Source organism: Dromaius novaehollandiae, chromosome 4 (assembly GCF_036370855.1).
Source record: "Dromaius novaehollandiae isolate bDroNov1 chromosome 4, bDroNov1.hap1, whole genome shotgun sequence".
NCBI classification, from domain to species: domain Eukaryota; kingdom Metazoa; phylum Chordata; class Aves; order Casuariiformes; family Dromaiidae; genus Dromaius; species Dromaius novaehollandiae.
In genome coordinates this window covers 41325658-41344936 of record NC_088101.1, presented here as the reverse complement: position 1 = coordinate 41344936, position 19279 = coordinate 41325658, and the positions used below count along the sequence as shown (strand labels likewise).

Genomic DNA, 19279 nt, shown 5'->3' with positions numbered 1-19279 from the left:
TAAAATAATGGCTGTTCTAGGACCTTACTCTGGAAAGCACTTATGCTCATGTAGCATTTTAAGCATGTAATAATCCCTATTGACTTCAGTAATTAAAGTTGTGTGCATGGTTAAGTGCTTGGCTGAATTGGGGCTCTAGTAATTTAAGGCAGAGGAGTTGTTTTATCTGCTTATATCTTTGATCACATTGATGGATAAGGTTTCTGAAAGAGTAGAGAGCAGACTGGTAATTCTAGCCAGAAAACATTTTAATTCTTCATAAGCACCTATTAAAACCACTTGATATGGCACAATGAAATTGGTTTGTTATGGACACTTACATCTCCAATTACTTGATACCCAAGGTATACTTTCTATTTTAGAGAAATGTATGATTTAATTAGTACTTGCACTTCTGGAACAGCAGACCATCCAAGACCAGGGGTTAGCACCCCTCATAAAAGCCACTGACTGGTGACAGCTAATAACATGGGAATTTGACCACATAACTGGTGCAGTTGCTTGGAAATACCAAGGGATTTTATGCTTTACAGATAATATCTTTCAGACAGCACATTGGAAACACAGTTGAACTTTGCATTTTAATAATTGCTCCCTGTTTGTTACATTTATTTCAGTAAGACTTAATCTGAAAAGGCTCTTTGCTTGAAGATTTTATTTTCTACTGACTATCTCATTGAATAAGATCCCCTCATCCTTATATAATACTCTAACGAGGTAATCCTTGAGAGCCCTTGCAGAGTCCACAGCTGAAATGTTACATTTGTCTCTCTGGAGATACAGTACAAGTATTTCTTTCAGAGGCACTGTGGCTTTAACCTGCGGAAGAATAGCCCCCTGCACCAGTACAGACTGGGGACCAACTGACTGGAGAGCAGCTTTGCAGAGAAGGACCTGGAGGTCCTGGTGGCCAACAAGTTGACCATAAGCCAGCAACATGCACTTGTGGCTAAGAAGGCCAACAGCCTCCTGGGCTGCATTAGGCAGAGCATTGCCAGCAGGTCAAGGGAGGTGATCCTTCCCCTTGACTCAGCACTGCTGAGACATATCTGGAGTGCTGGGTCCAGTGTTGGGCTCCCCAGTACAAGACAGACATGGACAGACTGGAGTAAGTCCAGCAAAAGGCCACAAAGATAATGAAGGGAGTGGAGCATCTGTCATATAAAGAGAGGCCAAGAGAACTGGGACTGTTTAGCCTGGAGGAGAGAAGACTGAGGGGGGGATCTCATCATTGTCTATAAATATCTGATGGAAGGGTGTCAAGAGGACAGAGCTAGACTCTTCTCTGTGGTGCTCAGTGACAGGATGAGAGACAATGGCAACTGAAACATAGGAAATTCCATCTGAACACAAGAAAACACTTCGTAACTTGAAGGGTGATCAAACACTGGAACAGGCTACCCAGTGAGGTTTTGGGCAGCCTGCTCTAGCTGACCCTGCTGAAGCAGGGGTTTGGACCAGGTGATTTCCAGAGGTCCTTTCCAATCACACCTATTTCTGTGGTTCTGTGAGGGAGTTGATGCCAGGAGAGCGGCAAGGTTTGATGTGAATTCTCTGTCTCTGCCATATTAATTGCTGTCATATTTATATTTGGAAGCAAATTGAAAATTACAATTAAATAATCTGCTCTAAAATCAAGCTACAAGCAACCACTGTCTGGCTGAATCCAGCATGGCACTGTGCCACACAGAAAAACTAAGATGGATGACCTATGTGGTATAGTCATGGCACTACAGTAAATTACTTAACAGTGCTCAAAATGCTTTGTGCAAACATTTCACCATATACTTACATCTATACTTGCCTCCCAGCCAAAATGCTTTCCTGTATGCTTATTTGTATTAGTTGCTTCTGAATATTTTTCTCTGCTAAAATATTTCCTTGATAATAGCATGAAATACAACACAGTGAATCAATCATACAGTAAAACTGCATAATATTAAAACATCCATTTATAAGATCTAAGCAAAACTGCTTGCTAACAGTAGCTAAAGTTGTTTTATAATCTTAATTCATAGAAATGGGGCAAAAATTAGAAGCAGTATTAAATCTTTTTTTCTTATTACAAGATGAGTCCTTTGCTCAAAATGGGACAGAGTATCATATTATGCTGTATTGTTGCTTTTTTATTTTGAACTGTACCCAAATACCACTTTGTTAGGTAAACTGCTGCATGTTGAGCAACAATTAAAAAAGAAAGTTTTTGAGTTTGTTTTGCAGCACTGGGAAAATATCACTGATCAAATCTACCTTTCCGCAGCACCAGAGAGATTGCAGTGCCTGCAGGAGCTGAGCATGGTCTGGGAGCTGTTGCTTCAGTAGGAGTAACTGCTGACTTCCGTCCTGCCTTTATACAAGACGGAGGCTTCAGATTCCCACTGAGCTCTAGCCTCTGTGGCGTTCAGAAACTATTGTCCCTTGCCAATAAGCCAACAGGCCCCTGCACAGAGCTAGACAGGAACTGTTACTTTATGCACAGGCAAAAACACAATCAGCCAACTCCTTCTAACCATCAGGATATGCATCATCCTATCTCATTGCAGATTCAGCACTTGTGCCTGTCAGCAAACAAACTCAGAGAAAATAACTAAATCATATCATTTTGTGTCATTAAGCTGAAGTGCAGTGTCTACACTTTCCTTTTTCTGCTTCAAGTGCAGCACCAGAATCAAAGCCTCAGTGATCTGAAAATACATGAAAGTATTTTGTCCATTCCCAAGGATCTTAAGGAGGCATCTAAAATAAAGATAAAATAGAGACAAAGTTTTTATCCTCTCTATAGATTAGGTGAGAGGAAACATGCTGTTTGACAGTGGATTTCCCAACTATTTACTGATACCCAAGAAATGGCTATAGATTCAGCAATCTCAGGTTCGACTCTAGCTCCGGAAAAGTATATATTTTGTCAGGCATCAACTCTTCTGCTTGTCCCCCCGACACTTGAACCCTTCCTTCTGAGAAGTTGTCCCTAGTTCTGATCTGTCTCTATCCCAGACCCTTTTAGAGCAGCATTACTATTTTTTACTCCAAAGCACTAATTGCCACTGTATGCTTTGCAAACCCAGTTCCAGTGTCCTTACTGTTTGGGCTATTTCTTAAGTGAAGTATACTCAAAACATACATTTCTGCTGCTTGGATATTTATGTTAACATTTGTATAAGAACACCAAGCTCTATACTTTGATTCCAGAACCATTCCTGGAGACAGACAAAAACCCCAGTTTTAAAGTATCACTGTATTTCTGATACTGATTTTGTGACTGACTCATTTCCCTCCAATTGGCTGAAGTAAAGCCCTGGATCCAAATATAGCTGAGAGAGGCCCGGACTCCAGATGTGAGTTATATTGCAGCCACATCTCTGGATTTGATTAAAGGCACAGGGGAACTCTAGTTGCTGCACCCATGTCTTGGCATGTGGCTAAAGGAAGGACTGATTCTCAAATCTTACTTATAAAATATATATTTGTCATTTTAAGTATCACATGTACTTTCATAGGGTAAATATTTTTTCCTGTGCTAGGACCAAATAACAAGGAGGCATGCTGAGAGGATAGCGTGGGAAAAATAGTCTCTTCCTGTGAGTCAAAGCCTAACTGTGAAAACAGTCCATAGCAAGCCCAGCAGGCAGTCTCATAGCACCTGATTCTCCACTTCCCCCCTCATGCTCTCGGGGGAAAAGAGCAGCCTTTGGCTGTGGCACATCCTCTCCCCCTCACCCTTGCAGAGCCTGGCTAGCTCCACACAGCTAAGCGGCTTATAGTGGAAAAGGCCTCTGGAAACCCCAGTCTTTTTACACCATGGGAGCTCTTTGAGTTGCCTGTTCATGGACATTTTTGCTATTACTGAGGCAGAGCTAAAGATACCTCATAAACACTACAGACAACCCCTTGTGTGTGTGCACAACACATTGTTTCAGTTGCTTTTTTGTTTGAGAATTCCTGCTCCTGATACCGAACTGACATAACTGGCAACACCGCAAGTGATCCAGCTACACAGATGAGGAAGCAATCAAAACAGAGCGGGTGCTGGAGTAAAGACAAGCAAAAATAAAAGCAATCCAAAACGTCTGGAAACTATTCTCACACTTCTAAAGAAATATATTTTAAATACAGTATTTCCTTTTTCCTGTATTTGCAATCTGCAGAAGTACAATAGGTTAATGAACATTGTAAGAGGAAAGGAAAGAAAGAACTATAAAAGTGTTCAGAACTGTTTCTGGCTTTTCAAGATTTAAAAATTGTCCTGGGGACGCAGAGCGTTCATGGCAGTTAGCAGGATTTAAATGAAAAGATCAACGTTTTGCCCATAGTCAATGAAATGTAAATTAGAATCCACAAAAGGCAAAATGCTGTGGTTCTAAAATACAAAGTAATTGTCAACACTTATGCTTACTGATTCTTTCCAAATACCTACTTACAGCTAGGTCTCTCAAACTGACCAACACAAGTAACTTTACTCATTGGAGTAGACCTATAATTGTGAGTGTTTGCAAAACTGATTTTTGATTATGTCCTAGATTGAAAACATTTTTCTAAGAACAAAGAAAGTAAAAATTAATTGCAATTATTCTGCTATAATAAAATTGAAAGCTACTAACTTCTCATAGTATTTTTCACTGAAATCTAGTATTCATGACATCTTCTATAATAAATGAAACAATAAACTGTTTAAAAATTCCAAATTCCTAAAGTATAAAGTAACCTTTCCTTTAGACATATTCTGAGTTAACTGTGAAGCATCTGCTAGCTACAAAAATAATTCTACAGCTTCTTCAAAGATGCTTATCCTATTGAGACTTGTACATGCATATATTTGTTTAACTGAAGTTGAATGTGTATAGTTGTTTACACAACTGACACACAGGTTTGCACAAGTAGTATTGTTGTTATTGTTTTCCCAAAGATACCAGAGCATTGTAGAGCGATATAAAACATTGACTGTAGTGTCTGATGACAGTGCATATGGTTAAATATTTCCTTTGTCATTAGTATTGTGTTCATAGCTTTAAATTATAATGAACAGCAAGTTTTGGAAATAATGGAGTTTCTAAACTAAAAAGTTTCCCTGAACTCTACAGATCTCAGAGAATTATTTGAAAACTTGGTTCACAGAAACCAGAGTGTTTCATTAGATTTCAACTGCAGAATTTTCTGACTTGATATTTGCCACCTGCCACTTCTGTTTATAATGTCTACAGTATAATTTTCACACTGGAAATCACTGACAACTGCCTTTCATATTTATTCATAGTTAAGCACTCATGCCAACTCCCGTTGAAGTCAATAGTAGTTTTCTGGATATAGTAGGGATTGGACTAGACCCTACTAGTTCTGCCACTGTTGTCATAGAAATAGTAATTTACATGTTTTCTTATTTTTGAAGTGAAATGCACCTTGACTTCTAACATTCTGGGTTTTTGCATGTAGGTGTGTAGATGCTATGGTAAATGAAGAATTGACCTCATTTGAGATTCTAGAAAAGTTATATGCTAGGCTGTACAGGAAAGTAATAAGAGGAATTTCTAATTAGAGAAGATGGTTTATCCTGCATCAGCCTTGTAATTTTTCTGATGAGGAAAAAAAAGAAAAATTGATTGAAGGGGTTTATTCAGCCAGAATAGATGGTCGAAGATGTGTCTTCACAGCCATCATGCAGTTACTGATACTGCTTTATGCAGAGCCAAAGGAAAAGAAAGCAGCTCTGAAGAAGGAAGGAGAGACTTTCCCAATTGTTGTCTTCCGTGGTATCTTCAGTGCCAGACCAGCAGGCACCAGATTAGCAATCCTTCCTTTTGATTAAATGGTGATAGATGGTTTCTGCTACATGACATGGTTAAAATAATTTAAATTGCTGGTTTGGTCATTTGCACTGTAAATTGGTACCTTCATTTTTTATTTCACTGATTGGCCTGTCACTTTTCATACAACACACTGGGCAGCTATAGTGCTTCAGAGTCCATCCTTTTCAAAATCTGCTGATTTTAGAAAAGATTTGACTACACATCTTACATTTGTAAAGCACAGATCTAAAGGCTATGAACACACCTTGTGAGACAGAATCCTCTAAGAATACATTACAATACCAATTTCATTGTTGAACTGTATTATGTAGTTGCTTTCTAATACTCTTCTGGAAAATGGAGGAAATATGCAATTAAAGCACAGAAAGATGGATGTCTGTGAATTTATATTGTATTGAAAGAAAACAGGTTTCTTTTTTCACTATAATAATGAAGCAAAGTAGAGTTGAGATGTTTCATGAAATACTGGGATGCTTAATGTCTTGCACATGTTGTATTAAGAGAAATGAGTATGGTTAATTAGTCACAGTAAATATGCACTTAACGACTAACATTAACCTTCAGTTAATGTATACCACTTCTGTGAAAACTGAAAATTAAATAAATCAAGAGGCAAATATTGGCATCCTGTAGAATGCTGAATTTCTCTGATGTTTGTTATTGTCTCCAGTGCAATTGCTGCAGTTATCACAGCTGCTGATCTTTCAAATCTTTCCATTCCATATATTCTGCTTTTCTCTTAACCATGTGAAAGAAATCAAACGGCACAGTGCATTTCTCAGATGACTTTTGCACAGGAAAAGTCAGCATATGCAAATGACAGCAGCAGGCAGAAGGCACACAAAACTAAGCCAGTGCTAATTGCTGTATTCACCCCTTCTTCCACATGTGGAGCTTCCCCTTGGCATTGATAGGAGTTTGGTGTACAGACTGAGGTGAAAATGTGGCTCTGAGGAAAAAATATGCTGAAAATATGCAGGTGGCAAATCAACTCTGACACTTGTATTTAAAAACAAAAGGAACCTGTGGGCGAGACTATAACAGAAACCTAGCTTATTCAGGCCTAGAAACATGAGATTCTTTACAGCAAATTTCTCAAGTCATTACTAAAAAATGGCTTCATGTTTTAAAAATATTTTCAGTGAAAATCAGAAGATCACTGAAGAATGAGGCAAATGAAGATACATGACATATGCTACTTTTTCAAACTTTCAGACGTCCTGAACAACAGACAAAAAACCCATCCTTATTTTAAATCTAAAAGATATCAAATGCTGGGAGCTCCAATCAGTGCTGCCCTCCCAGGTATAAAAACAGACATATTAACAAACATTTAGCAGGTTCCAAACACGTATTATACCAATTCAAGTGTGTTATTTGTTGAACTGCAGCTTGTTGTAGCAATATCAAATTTGAATATTTAATCCACAGAAATAATTTGGAATGGTAATATCACCCAGCCTTTCTGAAACTCTAGTTTCCGCTTCAGTTCTGGATATTTTAGTGACAGATTGCCAGGTACAGACTGGCAAAGAAACATAGCTTGGCTTAGCTTGAAAAGCTTTCCAAGGTTCCTTTGTGGCATGCATTTCAGTGCTGTCCTGAGCAAGTATGCTTCCGTGAACTGGAGCTGGAGAAATGCAGAGAAAAGGGTGCTCTACCAAGGGCAACAAAACAGATTAAGATTTGGAGGGATGGAAATCCAAGAAGGGGTTAACAAGAATACAGTGGAGAATCTCTGATAGGGATATACCAAATGCTGGCTTCTAAGTTCAGGTACCAGTTCAGGGTTTAATTATGGAGGTAAATGAAATGTAATTTAAGCATAAGGATTCTCCTGCTACTTTTCCCACAAGCTTTTGTGACTTTCTGGGCAAGGCTCTGAGGTTTTTCTCCCATTGGTAAAATGCAGATAATTCTTCCATAACTCAGAAAGGTGATATTACTAGATGACTTGGATTTTCCAAAAGACTAGAATCATATGACTAGCTCTTAGCAAGAGATATGTTTGTGATCAAAACCAATGTGTTTCTGTGATATAGAACCTGAACTCTGTGTATGGCATAAACCACAGGGTAAGTTTCCTAGAGCTATTCCTTATAGAACTACCTAGAACTGTCCACAGTTCTTGATGTCACATGTGTAATTGCCTTGACTGCAATGATGTTGACATCACTATAAACTTACCAAAGTCTGAAAGGTCAAAGCTCTGCTCCATTTCTCAGATAGCATAGCTTTTCTCATTTATCATTGCATTATTTTGCACAATATCTGCTGTTTCTGATGGTGAGAGAGAAAAAAGGAGAGGAAGGAGATAGAGACAGAATAAAGGACCAAGAAGGAAAAGCAGAACAAAGTAGAAAATGAAACCTAGAGGACATGAAGATTAAAAAAATGCATAAGGATATAGGAAAACATGGGCAACAGAACAAAATAATTTGCAAAAGCACAGACAGTTTCCTTATTGATATATTGCTTTTTCTCCGCTATGATCCACAGACATGCTATGGGTATATGCAAATCATTTTTCTATAACCTGTCAGTAGAGCTGATAAAAAGCACTGAAATGATCATTTCAAGGAACTTTTCGGCAATGTTTAGATTTTAGGGGTTTTTTTTTTGTGGTAATTACAGCTTGTGTTTAAACTAATGCTACTGGCTGCATGTTACTCTCTGTTGTGTGATTATGGGAAGACAGTAGTTTATATCCCTGATTTGGCTGCTAACATCCTAATTCTAGGTTCAGTGTTTTGCCTCACTAGCATCTAATGGGAGGCAGGGAGTAAAGTACTTTTTGTCGCATTGCTTAATGAGGTAACCCCGTTTAAAAAAAAAAGTAAGAATTCTCTGGAGCTGGACATTTCATATGTTATTTTCTAGTATTTTGTTTTAAACTGCATTGATTTGTAAGCTAAAGGCAAGGTATACATTGTTACTGATTTAAGATTTCTTAGATTTGTATTTTATTTTTTAATGGTATTTCACTTTGCTTTTATAATATGTCCATAAGAAACCTCTTTCCTCTCTGTATCAGGCTTTCTGAGATAACATTTAGTACTGCACATGCCTCTGAGATCCCAGGATGGAAGCACATGGTTTCCTTAAAGTTCTGATCTCCACCCCAGCAAGGCAGCATGAACCTGCTGTACCATCAGCAATCACCTCCTTGCCACCACAGAAGGTAGGAAGCTGTAAGAGCACTTGGTTCTGTCAAGGTGTGGTAATTTATGCTTTAGTGCTGGAAGTCTTTGGGTTTCAGTTCCAAGGCAAAACAAGCAAGGAACAAAGCTTGAGAGTCTTGCTGTAAAGGCTTGGGCTCCAAATAAGAGTGTTAGCTAAAGAGAAACAGTAGCACATAGGCAGGTGGAAATCACAGCTGATCCATGGCTCTGCAGGCTGAAATCTGACCCCTAAAGTGTCAGGCAAGGACTCTAGAGGATCTGGGCTGCACTGCCCTTACTAAGGTAATGGGTTCATCTCCTATGTACTTTTTTTTTTTTTAACTTCTACTTTGTGAACCAAAAGTAGTATCAATTGTAATTGGTAAATAACTTCAGCTTGTGCAGTGATTGATGTGCTACCCAGATATCATAAGACTCACCTATAGTGCAGGAGCTGTCTGTCCCACACCAAAGGCCCTTCAAGGACTTTCTGCAACCAAAATGTTGAAGAATACCCACTCTGTATTTGCTGTTTTCTAGATCTGTTAACAGATCTAGATCTGGACATACCACCACTGAACACCTGTTTTTTTCGTTATACTGAGGAACCATGTTAATTTAAAAAATCTTACCACACTGGAGAAAGAAATAATAACCCCAGGTCTATTTGAAGCTTTGTTATTAAAGACCTAAGTGGTTCAGGGAGCTGTCACTGACTTTCCTAGGTACTTATACCAGGTCACTTGTAAGCACCAGTCCAAGGCAGAAACAATTTTTAAATAACCTTTCATGAGGGTGGCCCGTACTAAGATGTCACAGACTTGCAGTGTTGCTTTATTGACTCATACTGGTGTTCTGAATAGTAGCTCCAAGCCAGCAGGAAAAACAGTTCAGTTGTTTCTGAGGTTAAAGGGCAGGGAGACTGAACTGTGGGAGAAAACTCTAAAAATGAACCAAAATCAAATTTTGGCACTAGCAAGTCCATATGTACTCAGAAGAACACTTCACATAGGTTTCAAATGTCATTTGAGTATTATCTGGAAAAGAAACACTCCTTTGTTTGAAAGTTGAAAGTTAATTTTATTGTTATCTGAGTTCTTGATAAGAGAAATCCCACAGCAAGTCATTAGGATTCACCTCTTTGTTTGTATATGTGCGCAGAAAGAAGATGCTACGTAGAAAGTTCTCTCTTTTTTGAGAGAGACATGAAATGTCACAACGGAAAGGCTGACAGCTGATGTGTATAGCTGGGGCGGAGGGAAGGGATTAAAGGCATGGCCTAAGCTTGAGTTCCTAGAGGATAAAATAGAGACCTAACTTTCAGGATAATGAGAAGCAGTACTTCTTTCATGAACACTTCCTAACTAAATTCCAGATGCCAAGATGAACACAACGTCTTTTTTAAGCCTTTTGGTATACTGGGGCATCTGGACGCACCACGAATCTTGTGAAGTATGCATTGTCAGCAGGTTTATAAAACGGGGAGGAAAGGAAGTTTGCTACACCATGTCTAGTCTTCCTTTACATGGGGTCAGAAACCTTTGACATTTCTGCTTGCAGCTCAGGTGATGCTGAAAATTCAAAACATTTGTTTCAAATGTTTGTACATGGCAATTTCTAATGAGACAAAAGCTCTAATTTTCTAAGTAACCTGTGACAAGAGAGAAATGAAGTTCTCACAGTATTAGAAGTATCTTTACAGGATATTCATATTGTAAACCTTTGTTCTGAGTTTTCAGCTCTGTTTATAACAGACAACTAAATCGCACACTGCCCATAATATATCAGACTGACAAGAGGATTGCATTCCTAAGTAATGCAGCTCCTTTTCTGGAAGCCAAATTACCAAACCAAAGTTTAGCATTAAAGATCTGAATGCAATTATTAATATTTGAGTTAAAATTATGAGTGTTTTCCATGGTTGTAGAGTAACAGTTGTGGAAAAAAAAAGTGAGGGAATGTTATATAAATACCTGTATAAGAACTCTATTTCTCACATATTTCTGCCAGCATTAGATAGACTAACCATTTGCAATATAATACATTACAGGTACTGTAATAAAACCCCAGCTGTATATTTTTTTAAATGATATCAACACCGCTAGGTGCTTTTCTGTCACTGCTGCTCTCAACTTCTTATCTCATTTTTTCCCCTATTCCAATTTATTGCTAACCAAAATCTGCGCACAACTTGAGCAACGATGGGTGCTCTTTTACAGCTTTTGCTACACAGAAATAATAATCCTGTATCTCTCCCTCTACTCCTTCTTGCTCTTTACTGATTCAACTCCTATTTTAAAAGATTCTTCTACTTTATAATTCTTCTCTTATCTATTGTTTAAATCTATTTCTGTACTGCTTAGAACTGCAAATCATTTTCAGAGAGAATCTGGAGGGAAGATAATAATGAAACCATATTTCATATACTATATTAATCAACAGTAAAAAGCATGTACCTATTTTCTAGTGCCAGTGTCTGCTCTTCTAAGAGAATAATATTTACTCTGTCAAGATGCCCACCATTATCTCAAGCACAAGACACTTGCACATTTCCAACTTTGACTGAGCCATGTCTCCCTTGTTTCTAAAGTTTACCATTGTTATGGTCAATTACTTATTCTACAAATACACAGCTAACATGCTGCATCTCTCACAGACCTGGAGCATATGACATGCAGAGTAAGTGCAGGGCTGATCTAAACTGATGCTCATTTTCAGATCAGCTGAAGCTTTTCAGTGTCGAACTACAAATAGAGTTTCTGCCTCATGAGTCCTATGAAAATATTTTGCAAGCCATGCCTAACTCATGAGTGAAAGATTGATCTGCTCTATGTTATTTCATTTCCTCCACACAACTGAATGCTTTTGGCTGGGAAAGGAACTACTGAATTACTTCTTAGCATTCATGTAGGCCACCATTCAATCAGTGAGATTGCTACTCCATCAACATATGAAAATTCTTTTGGAGCCTTTCCTTAAACTGAAATATTCCTGTTTAACCTTCTGTCTGGTGTAGTGTATGCTTCTTGGACAGGTTGCTGAAACTGAGAAATTGTGCTAATATTATCTTGAATTTTGCTGGAGTTAGTGTTTTTTCTCTATCGCCATTGCTAGGTGTATTATTTGTTGGTTTTAACCTCTCAGAAGGCCCAAGTTGTCGTCAGGGCCGTACACAAATATATACTAAAGTACAGTATTTGACCTGAAGGATTTACCATCTGAATAGCTAAGACAGAAAAATGGGATATGAAGGGAAATGTCACTAGGTCTCTTTTAGAAGTGGGGAAATGAGGCACGCTGGAGATCACAGAAGGAAGACTACAGCAGAGCTAAGAGTCAATCCAGATCTCTTGAATAGAGCTGCACAAGTTTTTTGGCCAGGAATTTATTAGATCTGAGTGATTTACAAAATCAGTCAAATCTTACTAATCTTTGCAGCCAGAGTTTAAAAATAAGTATTGGAACAAATCACTTGCACATATCTACAAGTGAAATTCAAATAGATTTTGCAGGTAGGATTCACAAAAAGATGTAGGTGCTATTCATAAAAACAGAACAGGGAAGGTATCCTCACTCTGTGGCTTCATGCCTAACTCACACCAGCATTAACTTAATTCTCTCATTCTCTCTTCATTGCATGAAGGCCCTGTATTTTCATGTAAGAGGAAAGCATTTCCTCTTGGCTGGTTTTATTAATCTCATATAACCTGTTTGAGAAGCTTTGTCTTTAACAGCATCAATTAAAGCCTTTAACTCAATCAAAAATTAATTGTAATTATTCCTGTTGTGATTTGCTGAAAACTACAAGGAGAAAATTGGTTTCACATTAACCAAAAGCCTTACTAAGTTTCTTAAGCCACAAAACTATCCTTCTCTTCAGACCATTCTTCTTTGGAAACGTTAAAATTCTACTCCCAAATATGCTTTGTGAGTTCTATGGACTTAGGCTGTTTTCAGCAAAATTTGAGCAGTGTTTCATTCCACCAATTTTTTTTCCCAACCTGAGGCAAATGGTTTTACACTTTCAGCTCTCCAGTGCGAATAGACAACTATGAAGACAATTTAGGCAAGGGAAAAAAAATACAGGAAATTAAAAGTTAGATTGATATGTGCTTTCTCCAAAGACATGGAAATTTGGCCATTTTTAGTGGTGCTATTTAAAACTGGAACAGCAATGAGTATTTTAGGCTCCAGAGTGCCTGCAGTCAGGACTAGGGAGCCACATAGCTATTAGTGTAAGCAGGCACCCCTCCCTATGAATAAGAAGGCAGCAACTGGCAATCTAGTCTTGTATTTTCCAATCATAAAAGTAACTATGGGCAAATGAAAAAACCCAGTTTTTCCAAGCAGCAAACTGGAAGTCTTGCTGAGGTGTTCTGTGACTGTAGTCAGCCTTTTGCTAATGCTCTTTCGTGTGTGAAGGGTTTCTGGATTTGCTGAAGAGGGAAATCGGCTCTCCCTGAACAGCTTTTGTCAGTTTCCATCTGTATCAAGTGCCAAGTGAAATGCAAGGTTAACATGAAATTAACCACACGTTTACCTTGGTCAGCATTTAGAAAGGCAGTTGTCACTGTACGACACATTGCTGTCTAACATACCATAGAGAAACCTGTACCTGAGATCTCAAAAACAATCAATCATGCTATTATAATTGGGGAGTTTAGCAGCAACCACTGTGTGTGATATCACAGAAACCTAAGTTTTACTGCACCCCCTGGAATCTATGACACTATAGATTTACACTGCACTAGAACCACCAGGAGGATTCCCACAAAATATATTTCCCTGAAAGAGTCAGATGTTTTTGTTCTTAATATCATTAGAATGTGATTAATGAAGAGATTCACACTGTAAGTGTGCATTTATTTCAATTTCCATTTGAGGGGAAAATAATTGAAGGATTTTAGCATGTTGTCTTATAGCAAGTAATTTTTACCCACACCGAAACAGCTGGACAGCTTGCATGCAATATTCCCTGTATCTCAGTAATACAAATAGCTGTCTAAGGGCTAGATTCCACAGTGCTTGATAAAATCTCTGGACCTGGCTCCATCCCCCTCCATGATGATGCACACACCCTGCTTTCTAGATTACAACCCACACAATTAAAGCTCTCTTCCTGAGCCACTGCATGGCTGACCTGTTTGCTATATGGACTGAGCTGAAACAATCAATGGGCATAGCCATGCATACAGCACAAGGCATAGGCAGACAGTCCCAAGATAGGGTTCAGACAGCTCCGTGCCCCATAGCCCCTTGCTGGGGTGCTGTTCCTCAGGTATTTACTCAGGTATTTCTCCTCTTACCCTAGGACAGGGAAAAAGTGGCTACGGTGCACAAGCAGGGACTGCATCACTTTCCCAGCACATGCAGGCAAATACATGTGCATGGGAAGTACCTCCAAGGGTCTCACAAAAGAAGTGCTCTCTCAGAAATAGTACCTGAGGTCACAGCTTGCTTCTCACATATATCCTCAAGGCTCCGTGTGAGCCCTACAAGAAATTAGCCTACTGGTGCTGACTTGCGTGGGGGGCTGGCTTCTTTGAATACTTCTGTTAGCAGGCCACCATTCACTTTGGAACAGCTACTTACTTCTAGGATGAGTACACAATAAAAAAATCAGTTCACAACTTAGCTTTAAGTAACACGAAGGAGCTAATATAGGGAATGAGAGCAGCCAAGTCAAGAATAATGGTTACCACATTACAGCTATGTGCCTAGAAGTAGCATGGAGACTCTGAACCGTAGAAGGGGGCAGGAGAACATTAGTCAAGAGACTCTACAGTTAAATGTGAAAGCAGTAATATTCTTAGCAGGGGCATTGATTCCACTTAACAAAATGACCACATCATAAGAAATGTGAATAAAAAATAAATGCAAGTGAATATCACAAAAAAATTGCTCTGACAGGATGAGATTCTTCCAAAGGCTGAAAGCCTGTGGAAGCGCTAAAGCTCAAATTTACTTGAAGTCTGAAGCAATGAAGAGGACTTGGTGAGGTCTCTCTACAGTGAAGTAAAATTAATTCCTAGAGAACATCATTGCTCTGACTTAGGTCAACTGACAGCAGTGGCATCTGCACTCCTTAGCAAAACACCACGAAGGGAGTAGATGTCAGCTTTCTCAAAGCTCCATATCCAAAAGTAAATGAGCATCCCATACAAGCTATCAGAAATAAATGTGGAGCCAAAATGACTAGGAAACATGACTAGTAGTGATCTAAGAGTGGCATCACCTGAAAGGGAAGACCAAAACACTGGAAGAACAATAAACAAAAACCTAATAAAGAAACTGCTGTCTGTCTAGCAAATTTGCTGTTTTATTACAACAAAATTACAGGTCTAGGCCCTAGCCCAAGAAGTACATACACATGCACGTAAAACCTATTGGAATTTTAAGATTAAGTTCTGTCCTGAGCATTGTTGCTTTCTTGGATAAAGGCATAAGCTCCAAACATTGACTCAAAGATATTGTACCTATCCAGTGATAAATTCGATTCTCTACAACTGGTAGATCTAGTCATTGAAGACTTAATATATGTCACACAGCCACATCTCAAATACTCAAAACATGCTGGAAGTAATCATCAAAGTAATGTCAAAGTATCTGAGATTTAGCTTACTTTAAATTTTAAGTGCTAAAAATCTTAATTGCAATGCTAAGATTCTGAATGAATGCAGTAAATTTTAATAAACCTGTAGAAAGTAAAGATCTTAAAAGAGGAGATAGTACAAAATGCTCAAGGAATTCCAGCAAAGAAACTCTAATGGCAGCTGTGAACTGTTCAGTTTGCATTTACTAATAAAATCAAATATATAATGTGCCACTTAATGATTTCTTGGTGTCATTACAGTAAAATTCCTTAAATTATATCTTATAGTTTCTAATTAGTTTTACCTCTACTGAAGTATTCTTAAATAAATAAATTTGTATACAAAACGCAAATTGCTGTATATCTACAAAGTAGATACAAAATAGTGCCAAATACTTTTTAATATGTGTTTCCTTTTAAATTAAGACATAATTTACAAAATCTTTTGGTTTTAACAACCACTTTTAGTTAAAGGAAAAATAATCATGTTTGCTATAGACAATCCTATCATGAGTTTTTGGACTGCTTGTTTTGCTTCCTCACATTATTTTTGTATTTCGAATAGATGGCATATGTCTTCATAATGGCTATGATATTTTACCTTTTATTGCATGACATAATGAGGTTTGGATTGTGTTACTGATGCTTTGAGTATTATATTTATTATAAACTCTTTCTTATGTTTTGATTTCACTGTGGGATCTGTTTTGAAACAGGCTGACATAGAATGGTTAAAGACAGATTATTTAAAAAACATTAATCAGAATTAGACAAATATTCAAGACTTTTTCCCCTTACATATTTACTTTCTGTGGACATGATACAAATACTAACCTTGAGTTCTCATTTTTAAAGGTCTTTTTCATCAGAAACTTAATTGCATAATTTCAGTGAATACTCAGACAGCAACTGAAACCAGTGGTAGAAAGGATGGTGAGCCATTTTATTGACAATGTCAGGAAAGGATAAAAAGCACTATATGACAAACTTCCTCACTTCCTCCAGTGATGTTTGCTTCATGATCTCGCACTGTCATGACTCATTATAGCTGCAGGCTACATAATACCACAAAACAAATACAAACAAGAGATCTCAAGATGTGATTTCCTTCTTTTCTCCTTTCTTACTTTTCCTGGCTCAGCAAGATTTCAGAAACTGCTCTTCTCTTCTGAGAATGTGGAGCCTAACATCCTTTATATTGCCATTACACTATTCCTCAGGCTTCCTTACAGTCATTTACTTCATTTAAAGTTCTTACTCTTTGTCAAAACAAAGAGAATAGTCATCAGAGATGCAGAATCTACAGCCTTCTGCAGGGCCCCAGAGCTGCACACTCCAAGGGAGAAACTTCTTTACTGTAAGGAGAGCATCCCATGATTGCCTTTATAGCCTGTTTGCACATATTCTCTGGTTGCTCAAATGGTTTAAATCCTCTCATGGCTAATTATTTAAACTATTCTTTTTACTGGAATCCATTTCTAGCGTGGGCTGTCACCACCTTTTGTCCCTAACCCTACAAATGCGGTAGACCCATTTATGTGATTTAAAGTGCATGTCGCTTTGCTTCTGCTTTCTGTGATTTGGAAACAAATTGCCCTATCCTAACTACAAGAAAAGGGGGTGGCTCCACTGGGAGTTTCGCCTTAGGAGAAACTATAAGATTAGACCATTTCCAAATAACTAAAACACTCTGTTCTATTAATGGAAAGGTAATTAACACCCACACTTGTTTTGTCACAATTTATGCATTCTTACAAAAAATTCCTCCATTAAATGCTTCTGTAACTCTATACCCTGAGACTTCAGAATGGAAAGTCCGAGTAAATAAAGATTTTTTCAACTATCGAAAGTCTTACTATTTCTCCTTAGACCACCCCAGATACAGTACAGCATAACCTGCAGCCCAGTGAAAGGCTACGGCGGCAATACAGCATCACAGACCAGCTCATTCCACTGTAATAGTCATTTCTGTTAATAATGCATCTTTGCTGAAGATTTTTTCTTCTGCTAGTTTATCCTTTGTGCTTAGAAAGCCATCCCACTACATGCACAGAATAAGCAGCCACCTCTGAAAACACAGCCATTTTAGAACGAGAAATAGATCCGCTTGGTAGGGTACAGAAGATGTGTAAAAGTGCCCCTTTATATCAGGGAGAAAAGCTTTTCAAGTGTCTCAAATGCTTATACAGAGAGATGATTTTTAGAAGGGACTGCTAGGCCTACACGAGTAACGTTTCCTGAACTTGAGCCGCAGAAGCAGGAACAACTCTGTCCACTCAGAAAAGGAATTACAAGCATAGGTCTTGAGAAATTAGAGAAAATCGTGAAGCTAATAAAATCGACTGAAAAAGTAAACTGCCAGTCGTCACGACTACAGTGCAGTTTGGGGATTCATGCATTCTCCCTAGAAAAAACGGCCTGAACTGGCAATGCAGAAGTGAAGTTGCTGCTAGAGCATCCAGCGTACCAGTAAATACCAGGCTTTTGTCTAATTCGCGCGGCGCAACGACGCGAACTCTGCTGAAAACCACACCGGGAGGCTGCCGGCCCCCGAAACGGCGCGCACCCCGCACGCAGCCCGCTCCGGGCAGCCCGCCCGCCCGCGCCCCGGCGCAGCGCGGCGGATCCCCGCGCCCCGGCGGAGCGCAGCGGATCGCCGCCCCGGCGGATCGCCGCGCCCCGCCGCCCGCCTCGCGCGGAGTCCCGCGGCCGCCCCGCGCCCCGCGGCCGCCCCAGCGCTGTCCAGGGTCCCCGCCGCGCTCCGCGCTGCGCGCCGGGGCTGCGGCCGCCGCTCACTCACCATGGCGCGGGGGCGCCGCCGCCGCGGGGCTCTGCGCGGGGCTCTGCGCCGGGCGCCGCCGCCGCCGCTGCCGCCAAGGTGTATTTGGGGAGCGGGCGCGGCGGGGCCGGGCGGCGGCGGCCCGGCGGGAGGGGCCTCCCCGCGGGCCCAATCAGGGCCGGGGCGGGCGGCCCCGGGCGCGGGGGAGGCGCGCTGCCCCCCTCGGCCGCCCCGCGCCGTCGGCCGCGGGCGGCGGCGCTTCCGCGGGCTGTGAGCGGGCCGCGCCCGGCGCTGCCCGGCCTCGGGGGGGCCCTGGCGGCCGCGGGGAGGGGCGGCGGCAGCGCCGGGTCTCGGGCAGCGCCGGCTGCTGCCTGGGGTCAGGGGCGCCTGCTGGCAGACGCCGCCCGAGCAGGAGGCAGTGTCGCCTGGGGTGGCAAGATGGTACCTTTGTCGCACGCGTATCTTTCCGAAATACTCTTCGAAGTGAGAACTGGATGCTGCCGTATTTGCTGTCTTTGTACTTTTCCTACTACAGCTTTGATTTACTTGTTGCTCTATATTCTGTGCAACCTACAACACAGACGTGTTTACCCTAGCTTCCCTGTGCGATTACTGTGACTATGTAGCTAAGCACAGACAGAAGGGAAACAAGGGAATACCTTTCCATATACGCACGGAAAACAAGAATACTTCAAATGACTTCAGGAGATGAAAGCATCAAGTTAAGATCAATTCAGAGCACAGATTCATAAAATGTGTCTTACAGAGCTGCCCAGGTCTGAAATAGGGCTCTTAACTTGAATGCCACCAACAAAATCGAATGAGGAGAACCCCAGCAGTTTTAAATCATCACAAGTACCATAGCATATTCACAATGAAAAGGTTTTGGGATACCTGGAGTCAGAAATAGTTCTTTTGTTGGACGGGGATGACTGACACTGACTGA

The 19279-nt window shown here is 40.1% G+C and overlaps 1 protein-coding gene across 1 annotated transcript in view; it reads right to left on the bottom strand.

The window, feature by feature from the left end:
- Positions 1 to 18474, bottom strand: part of GUCY1A1 (guanylate cyclase 1 soluble subunit alpha 1) — a 34441-nt gene extending 15967 nt beyond the window's left edge. The window contains exon 1 of the mRNA XM_064510879.1: positions 18355 to 18474. The gene's annotated coding sequence lies outside the window, so the exon portion shown is untranslated. The remainder of the gene's footprint in view (positions 1 to 18354) is intronic.
- Positions 18475 to 19279: the final 805 nt, after the last annotated feature.